Source organism: Macrobrachium rosenbergii, chromosome 12 (assembly GCF_040412425.1).
Source record: "Macrobrachium rosenbergii isolate ZJJX-2024 chromosome 12, ASM4041242v1, whole genome shotgun sequence".
NCBI classification, from domain to species: domain Eukaryota; kingdom Metazoa; phylum Arthropoda; class Malacostraca; order Decapoda; family Palaemonidae; genus Macrobrachium; species Macrobrachium rosenbergii.
Window position 1 is genome coordinate 89,886,548 of NC_089752.1, and position 10,000 is coordinate 89,896,547.

Consider the following 10,000-nt stretch of genomic DNA (forward strand, 5'->3'; position numbering starts at 1 on the left):
TTATTTTGGCCTAAGATGAAAGATGATGTTAAAAATTTGTAAATAGTTGTGATGCATGTCAAAAGGTCGGAAAGCCTAATCAACCAATTCCAAAGGCACCATTAAGATCCTATTCCTGTTGTTTCTGGAACCGTTCAGTAAGGTAATTATTGACGTGGTTGGTCCTCTCTGCCGAAAAACTCGTAGGCAAATCAGTATATTTTAACAATTATGGATAGGATGTCTGATATCCCGAGGCAATACCACTACGAAAATGTAAAAAACTGTTAAGGCTTTCTGCTTTGAAGTATTAATTGAATTTTTCACCAGCTTCGGAATGCCCAAAGTAATTCAGTCAGATTGTGGGTCTAATTTTCTGAGAAATTATTTAGGAGAAGATGGCTGAATTAAAAAATTAAACACGCACTTCTTCTCCGTACTATCCTGAAAATCAAGGTGTTGGGAACGATTTCATCAAACCATGAAGTCTATGATAAAAAATATTGTTTGGTTAATGGTTCCAAATGGGACAAGGAACTACCTTATTTATTATTTGCATTTCGGTCAGTGCTTTGAGTCAATCTTTTAGGATTTTCACCTTCAGCCTTATTTTTGGTCATTGTGTGCGTGGTCCTTTGGATGTGGTTCTTGATATAAATTTATTAGATTATGTTAGTAATTTGGGTGATAAATTAACGAAGGCTTGGAAGTTTGCTGGTGAAAATTTATTGTGTAGCCAAAAGAAAATGAAATACTTTTTTGACAGAAAGACTAAGGAGCGTAATTTTGTAGTGGGTGATAATGTTTTGGTATTGCTTCCCATTCCAGGAAACCCTTTAAAAGCTTCATTTTCTGGACTGTGGAAAATTTTAAGGAAATTGGCGGATGTTAATTATTTAGTTGAAACTTCTAAAAAGGAGGAGATCCTACCAGCTGTCACATAAATATGTTAAAAGCTTTTAAAGGGTCTTGATTGTGCTATTCCTGTGGCATTACACTGGTGATACTACAAAGTGTAATGGTATTAATTTTTCTTTTCCAGACGGGAGTAATTTTGATGATGATTGTTTTGATGGTGCCGAGAATGGCCTAATGATAATGAATACTTTAGAAAATTTTTCAGAAATGGTTTCACATTTGAATTTAGTAGAACAGGATCTTGAAAAAGTTAGTTTTTAGTTATAAGGATTTATTTTTCGATGTTCCAGGACATTCACTGTCCTTGAACATGATATGGATGTGGGTAACGCAACTCCGGTAAAACAATCCCCTACAGGATAAATCCATTTAAAAAAATGATGTTGCGGATAAAGTAGGTTGATTATATATTATTGACACGGGTCACCGATCGAACCCAGCAACAGTCCGTACTTTCACCTGTTGTTTTGGTAAAGAAACAGGATGGTCAATTCAAGCGGTTTTGATTACCGCAAAGTCAACGAGGTCACAAAGCCTGATAGTTATCTCATCTATGATAGAGGACTGTATTGACAGGATAGGAATTCAAAATATATAATCAAATTTGATTTGATAAAGTGGGCATTGGCAAGTTCCGCTGTGCAAACGGGCACGGATTTGTCAGCGTTTGTAACGCAGCGAGGACTCTACCAATGTAGCAATGCCTTGGGATGAAGAATGCTGCTGCAACCTTTTCAAAGGTTAATGAATACTTTGGTCCAAGGTTTGTAGAGGGGTGCATTGTTTATATTGATGATATTGTGATTTATAATGATGACTGGGACACCCATCTTAAAACGTATTAAGGTTTATTTCAGGTACTTAGGAAAGCTTCGTCGGTTATAAACCTCAAAAGAGTGAGTTTGCCAAAGCAAAGGTTGCGTATTTGGTCATGATGTAGATTTGGGAAAGTGGCCTCAAAACAGCAAACGTAGACTCTATTAGGCATATTGAAATACCGAAGTGTCGCAGGGATGTCAGAAAATTCCTTGGTTTAGTAGGGTATTATTGTAGATTTGTTAAGAATTTTTCTGATATCGCTGAGCCCCTGACTAATTTATTACGTAAGAATGTGACTTTGTATGACTAATGATGCCCAAAATGCCTTTAAAAATTAAAGCAGGTCCTAAATGAATTTTCTCCTAAATTGAAAGCCCTGATTTTGACGTTCCGTTTTCGCTTGCCACGATGCGAGTGATGTTAGTTGAGCAGTTTTGTTGCAGGAAGATGCTCATGGAGTATCTCATCCTGCTGCCTATTTCTCCAAAAAGTTATCCTCGGCACAACGGAAATACCTGACTGCAGAGAAAGAGACTTTGTGATTAATTTTAGCTGTTAATCATTTTCAGGTGTATTTATCCTCTACAGGGACTCTGATTAAAATATTAACATATCATAATCCGTTGATTTTCATGAACAGGTTTAGGAATAAAAATCAACGGTTGATGCGTTGGAGCCTCCTTGCTCCAGGAATGGAATTTAGCTTTTCACATTCCAGGAAAAAGTAATGTTGTCGCTAGATAGGTTGATTTGAGAAAAACCTTTTTGTTCTTCATTAATTATTATTTGTCAAGTTGTTTTGTATATTTATATTACTTGATTTGATTAATCCTATAAATTTATTGAATGTACAGGTTTCCAGGTGTGTTGTATCTAGAAAATCGTATAATTCACAGTAGTGGAAACGAAGAAACAAAAAGAACGCACGGAAAACGGTCACCTGTGAGGGGATCAGAGAAAGACAAAGGTCAAGAGAGGGTGGAGGTCACAGGAAGAGCTAGGGATTATAGGATTAAAAGCATCCAGCACACAGATATAAATACAGCCGCACTATGCGTCTGCTCATTGTATGGATACTTGATAATGTGGACTGTTTGTCCAAGAAAGCTTGTAACTTTTGAATAAAAACTCCATTAGATACCATCCAGTTTTGAATGAGGTCCTTTTAGTAATATATATATATATATATATATATATATATATATATATATATATATATATATATATATATATATATATATATATATATATATATATATATATATATATATATATATATATATATATATATATATATATATATATAATATATATATATTTATCTATATACTGAATAGATTTATATATATATAAATATATATATATATATAGAATATATTAATATATAAAATATAAATCATCTCACGGCAATCCAGACAATATATATATATATATATAAATATTCTATCTATATATAAGTAATCCAGTTTAATATAAATATATGGATTGGTATATTTTTATACTTACAACAGGCTTATGATTCTACACCTACATTCTATATATATAGCTTATATATATATATATATATATATATATATATATATATATATATATATATATATATATATAATATATATATGTATATATATATATATATATATATATATCTCCAAATGCAGTGGCCACATTATTTGGACAGGTATACATCAATGGGAGGCGGACATAAAGACTTGCTAAAAAGGGTCTCTTTATTCCCGACGTTTCAATGGCTTCATTACATTTTCCTGTAATTTTAAAATAAATAACAAATTATAAAAGGTATAAATTTAAATTTAAAAAATTAGCACAGGTGGATTACAAACAAAAAGAAAATTAAAAATAGAAAGGACAATTAAAAAGGACAACATAAAAAACAAAACAAAATCTCTCTAAAAATATACAAATAAAAGAAATATAAAAAAGTAAGCAGATTTGGGGCCAACCTATTCAGTGGCAATGTTAAAACTGAATAGAAAATGAAAGACTAAGAGAGGTACAGTGTGCTTCTCAAGAGGTCTGGCTGTTTAACATGGGTGAGTGATTTAATCCTGATTCCAAAATGGCCAATTCATGGCTGCTAGAGGCTCGCCCTAAAACAGAAAAAAATCCTTATTTTCAATTGAAGTTTTACATTTTCTAGAGTGATTCCTGATAAAAACTCTAGGTTTGTAATTTTACTGCCTTTCCTATGGCTTACTCCACGACGAGAGTCTATAAAATAAGCCTCTGGTGGATCCAATATGTTCCATTGCATTTAGACACTATAGCTTACACACAAATGGAGTGACATATATTACATTTATCTTTATACTTAAACAAAGACCTGATAGTGTGAGGATTAACATCAGTATCAGAGTGGACCCTAAAGGCTCCAAACTTACTTTGGATCTGTCACCAAAAGATAAAGTATTATCAAATAAAAATGGAAATTTAGCATAAAAATTCAGTTTAGGAACACTGTAAATTGTAGGTTTGAGGGGAGAAGTACTTGTCTAGGAAGCGAAATATCTTTGGACCTATCCTTTGCTTTTCTTCATTTGAGGTTGGTCAGAAATTGTTTACCTATGACTTGAAAAAAGCATTCAATATTTTTCTTAAGTGACTCATTGATCAGTCAAATTGCTGTTCCTTTGGTATAAAATGTTAAAGCTGAGGACTTTTTCTGTTGTAGCTTATCGCAATGTAAGGCTGAGTTTTGGGTTGCGTTGTAGCCCGTTTTTTGTTAATGCTTTCTTTATATTATATTTTAGTTTTTAGGAAGAAACGGATGAGATTTGTCAGAATTAAAACATTTAATGTACACCTTGCTGTACATGGATAATGGTGCAATTACCATGGAAACTGGAGAGTAATTTAGAATGGCTTATAATGAGCTGCCTCGCATATTTGCTCGTACAAATTCGAGGTTCAGCAGATGATCACTAATGATAATTCCTTACAAATTAAGATAGATGAAGAAATGAAAACTCAGACCCCTGAAACTACAAAGTTGTTTGGTCTTGCATGGGACAGAGTAAGAGATGAAATATTTTACAAAGTTACGTGTTGCCTTGATGGCAATGCCACTACTAAACGTGCTGTTTTGGGAACTATTGCTTCTCAATTTGACATATATGGCTTTAACATGCCTGTTTTAAAGCAGAAGCCGTTTGTTTATGCACAGGCTTCAGTGTAATAAAACCTAGGTTGGATGCATTGTTGCCATTAGAGCTTCAACGTGAGTGGGGAATATATGTAAACAAGCCTAATGCTTCTCCTCCCATTAAGATAGGTAGGTATGTGGACCCAGGAATGGTACTTATAGACATGGCTTATACTGATGCTAGTCATGACTTATATGGTACAGTAATTTTTTGCAGGACGTTGAATCTGGAAAGGTGAGTTTTGTTCAAGCTAAGAACCGTATGGTTAACACTCAGCTGAAGAATAAGTCAATTTCTTCATTAGGAGTTAAATGCCATTGTTTTGGGTGTCAGAAACTCTCGTGGAACTACAGAGAGATATCTCCTGGACCTTCTTGTCTGAAACCTGTTAACATAATAGAAATGATTCTCTATGCTGATTCTCTTGTGCCCTGCACTGGCTTAATTCTTCCTCCCAGAAATTGGATAAAATGCAAAAAGTGTTCAACTTTTTGTAATGAATAAATTGGTAATATTCAAAAGTTGTGTCAACGATTTCCAGTAAGATTTTGTTTCATTTCAGGAAAAAAAGAGAATCCGGCCGACTGTGTTACTAGATGCCTCTCCACATAAGCAGTTCTTATAAAACTAATTTTCTCGTCAGTCCGGGTAGGAAGTTGGATGACCTCCTGGTGGGGAACAGGACATGACTTTTATTATTCCAAATCCAATGACAGTCACAGACTCCGGGTACCGCTCCAGTTTGGAATGCACCTGGAGGCAGAACTTTCTCAAACAACGTTTTCTTCTCTAACAGGTTCTCCGGAATATGTCATTGATCCCCTGCAATTATTCCAGCTTTCGTAAGTTGATTCTGATTTATCCCAGAATACTACAAGGCATAAGAGCTGGAAGTCAAAGGCCGAGTATATGTTCTCAAACCTCATCTGACACTAACCTAATCTCTTTGCAGAAGCTAGTAAGAGAGTTATTATAACAGAGCAAAGGAGGTGTTTTCCAGAGATCTTTGCTTACTTTCAGAATAAGAATAGTTTTAATCTGAAGGCCATTTCCTAACCTCATTACTCAGCTTAATATATTCATGGATGATGATGGTATTCTTAGGGTTAAAAGCAAATTTAAGAAATGGTTTAGCAATAATAATGGTTTTCCTATTCTCCTGCCGAGGAGATAGTGTTTTGTGAAGCTAATTATTCTGGATGTTCATTTCAATCTGTTTCATTCAGGATGTTATTCAGTTCTAGCGGAAATACGCAAACAATTTCATATCCCTAGGTATTTTTCGACAAACAAAAAGCATTAAAACAATGTGTTCATTGTAGGCGTTTTAATAATAGAACTTTCAAATTAAGTCAAATTCATATAGGGATTTCAGGTCTAATCTACCATCCAAGCCATTTGCAAATGTTTTCATAGATCATATGGGTCCTTTCCATGTTAGAAAAAGAATAATGAAACTCAAAAAGTGTGGTTACTATGCATTGCATGTACTTGGAGTAGGGCAGTGAATCTTAAAATCTGCAAGGATCTTAGTGTAAAAGAATTTTTGCGATCTTTTCAGCTGCATTGTTTTGATTATGGAATCCCTGAATTGTGTGTCAGTGATATGGGACACAGCTTATAGCTGGGGCTAATGTGATGCAGAACCTTTTAAGTGATCATCAGTCAAGTACATTTTGAAGACAGTATTCACCTATCAATACTTTAAAGGATGCAGTAAGCTTTTCTTGTTAAAAGTTTGTGGATGTATAAAACTTGGTTAAAGGACTTTGTTTTGTTTTGAACTGTATACGACGTTTTTATCACGACGCATTTAATAAACTGGCCCGGAACTTTAACTTTGTTGCTGTCGTATACGAGCACCGGTAATTTCCTTTTATGTGAAGGACTGATGATTGAAATACTGGCCTCTTTTTCTTGATATGGTAACAGTCTGTCAGTTGCCATACGGTGAATTCATATAAATTCACGTGTTTCCCTAAAATTCATTAGTCTTCATCAAGATGTCACAGGAGGAGGGGTCAAGGGTACGACATCCTCGGAGTTGACCGCCGGCAGATCGAGAAGAGCTCTCGACGAGGATAACTATTTTATAGACCTTCTCGACTCATTTTCTGGATATGAAAAATGAATCGGATTTAGAAGGAAATGAAATGGATAATTATGGTCCTGGTACAAGAGACAGTGATGAAATATCAACCGACAGTGAAAATGACGAAAATCTGCCACCTACAAATGAAAGCCAAGGTGTCAAAAGAAGGCGGGAGACAGCGAAGTGACCCAGGTGATGAGTGGGAGTGGGCTGCCAGCAATTTCCAGCCCAGAGATTTCATATTTGACAGCAGTGGCAGTGGCATTACGTCGAAATGTAATGTGAATGAAAATTCAAAGGAAGTAGACTATTTTTTTGAATTTTTCGACAACGAATTTATGGGGCTGATTGCTGAAGAGACAAACCGTTATCAGAGATTCCTTGTTGATACGCTAGGAGATGCAGTGCCAAAGTATTTGCGAAAATTTGCTCAGGTTACTGTGGAGGAAATGATACGGTTCCTTTGTGTGATTATGATCATGTCGCATATAAGTAAACATCGCATCGTAGATTACTGGACTACGCTTGAGACATTTCGAGACAAAAGGAGTGAGAAGGCTGATGGCAAGGGACAGATTTCTTCAGATTCTAATGGTTCTACATTTCGTTGATAATTCACAGGAAACAAGCCCAGATAATAAACTAAAAAAAAAAATTAAACCCGTGCTCGACAGTGTGCGTAGAAAATTCCAGGAAAAATTTCAACCTTTCCAGGGTTTATGCATAGATGAAAGTTTAATAATGTTATGGAAGGAAGGCTAAGTTTCAACAGTACATTTTCCAGATAAAAGAAGTCGATTTGGAGTGAAAATATTTGAACTTTGTGATGCCAAAACGGATTATATTGTCGATTTTATAATCTATACTGGAAAAGATACAGAGATATTGGTAGATGAGGATCTAGGGGTATCTGGTTCTGTGGTAAAAACATTTATGGCCTCGCATCTCGGAAAACATCACATCCTGTATTTCGATAATTGGTATTGCATCAAAAACTGCTCAAGTATTTGGGCGACAACGAAACAGGAGCATGTGGAACAGTCCGGAAAAATAGGAAATTTATGCCTAAATTTCCTGATGTGAACAAATCTGAGATTTCGTCTCAAAACTGCAATGGAATATTAGGTTTAAAATGGCAGGATAACAGGACAGTGTATATGTTATCTTCAGTACATGAAAATATAATGGTAGACTGTGAAAAAAGGTGTCGACCAGGGGAATTTGTGGAAAAAACCTGCATGCGTTGTTGACTATAATAAGAAAATGCGGATTGTGGACAAGAACGACATGCTGTTATTAGTTCTGTGAAGTGTATCCGTAAAACCACGAGATGGTACATAAAACTATTTTTCCGTCTGCTTGATATGATACTAGTAAACTGTCATCACTTGCATGGATTTGTTACTGGCAAGAAAGGGTCATATTTACAGTTTTCTAAGTCAGTCGTTCTGCAGTTGATTGAAAGGTACCCTCCAGCACCTAACAAGATAATTACCCGCACCGTAATAACGCAGCCAAGGCGGCTAACAGAAAGACACTTTCTGATCCAGTTCCCTCAACAGAAAAACAACTGCGACCAGACTAAGATGTCGTGTGTGCTCACTATACATCCCGTAGAAGCCCAAGAAAGGCCAGCAGACATATTTCATGTGTAAAGACTGCAATGTAGGACTATGTGTCGCTCCTTGTTTCAGAGAATACCACACACTTCTGAATTACTAGAATTCTGTCGTAAAAGTTTTGTCAAGATTATTATGTTCAGCTTATTAAATATTCAGATTCATAACCATTTGTTATTCACATTGTTTGATTTCATTCAACATATGTCATAAAAGCTTCTTCCAATCATATTGAGTCTTATGTGTTTATACATTTTCTGATTTTGTTTTTATCTACAGCAAAAAGATTTTTTGTAAAAATAAATGTTGAAATTCATCCGTATTATAATTTTCTTCATCAAATTATGGCTTTAGTCTTTAGTGAGAGAGAGAGAGAGAGAGAGAGAGAGAGAGAGAGAGAGAGAGAGAGAGTAAATTACTATTTTGCGTTTAATGTTCCTTTTCTGTCCTTTGAAGACTGGATATCATAAAATATAAAATGAGTCGCATGTAATGTAAATCTGATAATCATGGTATTGATGATTTATGATATATGAGAATAATAATAACAATATAATAACCGTTACCATGAGATTAATGAATATAGACAATGTTGTTGTTATTTATTATTATTATTATTATTATTATTATTATTATTATTATTATTATTATTATTATTATTCAGAAGATGAACCCTATCCATATGAAACAAGCCCACAGGGTAACTAACTTGAAATTCAAGCATCCTAAGAAAATGGTGTTCATTCGAGTGAAATAACAGAAGGTGGTAGGAAATACAGAAAGAGGAGATCAGTTATTAGAAAACAGATGTACTAACAATAAATAAATAAAAATGTAAACAAAGTATTAAATACAAGATGTATTGCATAAGGGTAGTAATGCATTACATTCACTTGAACTTTTGAAGTTCCGTTTGCAACACATCCTCAGTAAAGAGGCTGTTCCACAGTTGTAAGGCGTGAGGAATAAAGGTCCCTGGAACTGAAAAGTTCGAAGGCGAGGTACATTTACTGCACATTGATGCTGCTGTTCAGCGAATCTGGTTGCTCTCTCAGCAGCAACAGGGGATCAGGGATCAACTGAGAATGTGAAAGATATGTCAAAATACAACTTATGAAAAAGTGACAAACAAGAGACCATCCGTCTATGGTCCAAGGCATAGCTGCCAAAGAAACCTTCCACCTCGAACCACTCTAAAAGATATAAATCTCTGGCAGAAGCAGACATCTGCCGGAGAACAGTATCCTAGTAAAGGAAGGACAAATTACCTAAAAAATGTTGCACTGATTTAATCACTCATATAAGTATATGAGGACTTAAGAACAATACCCAACTTTCATGCGGCATTTGCTGACATTTTCATTAGATGTTTCTCAAAAATAAGATGTAAGTAAACAGGTACCACTAGAATA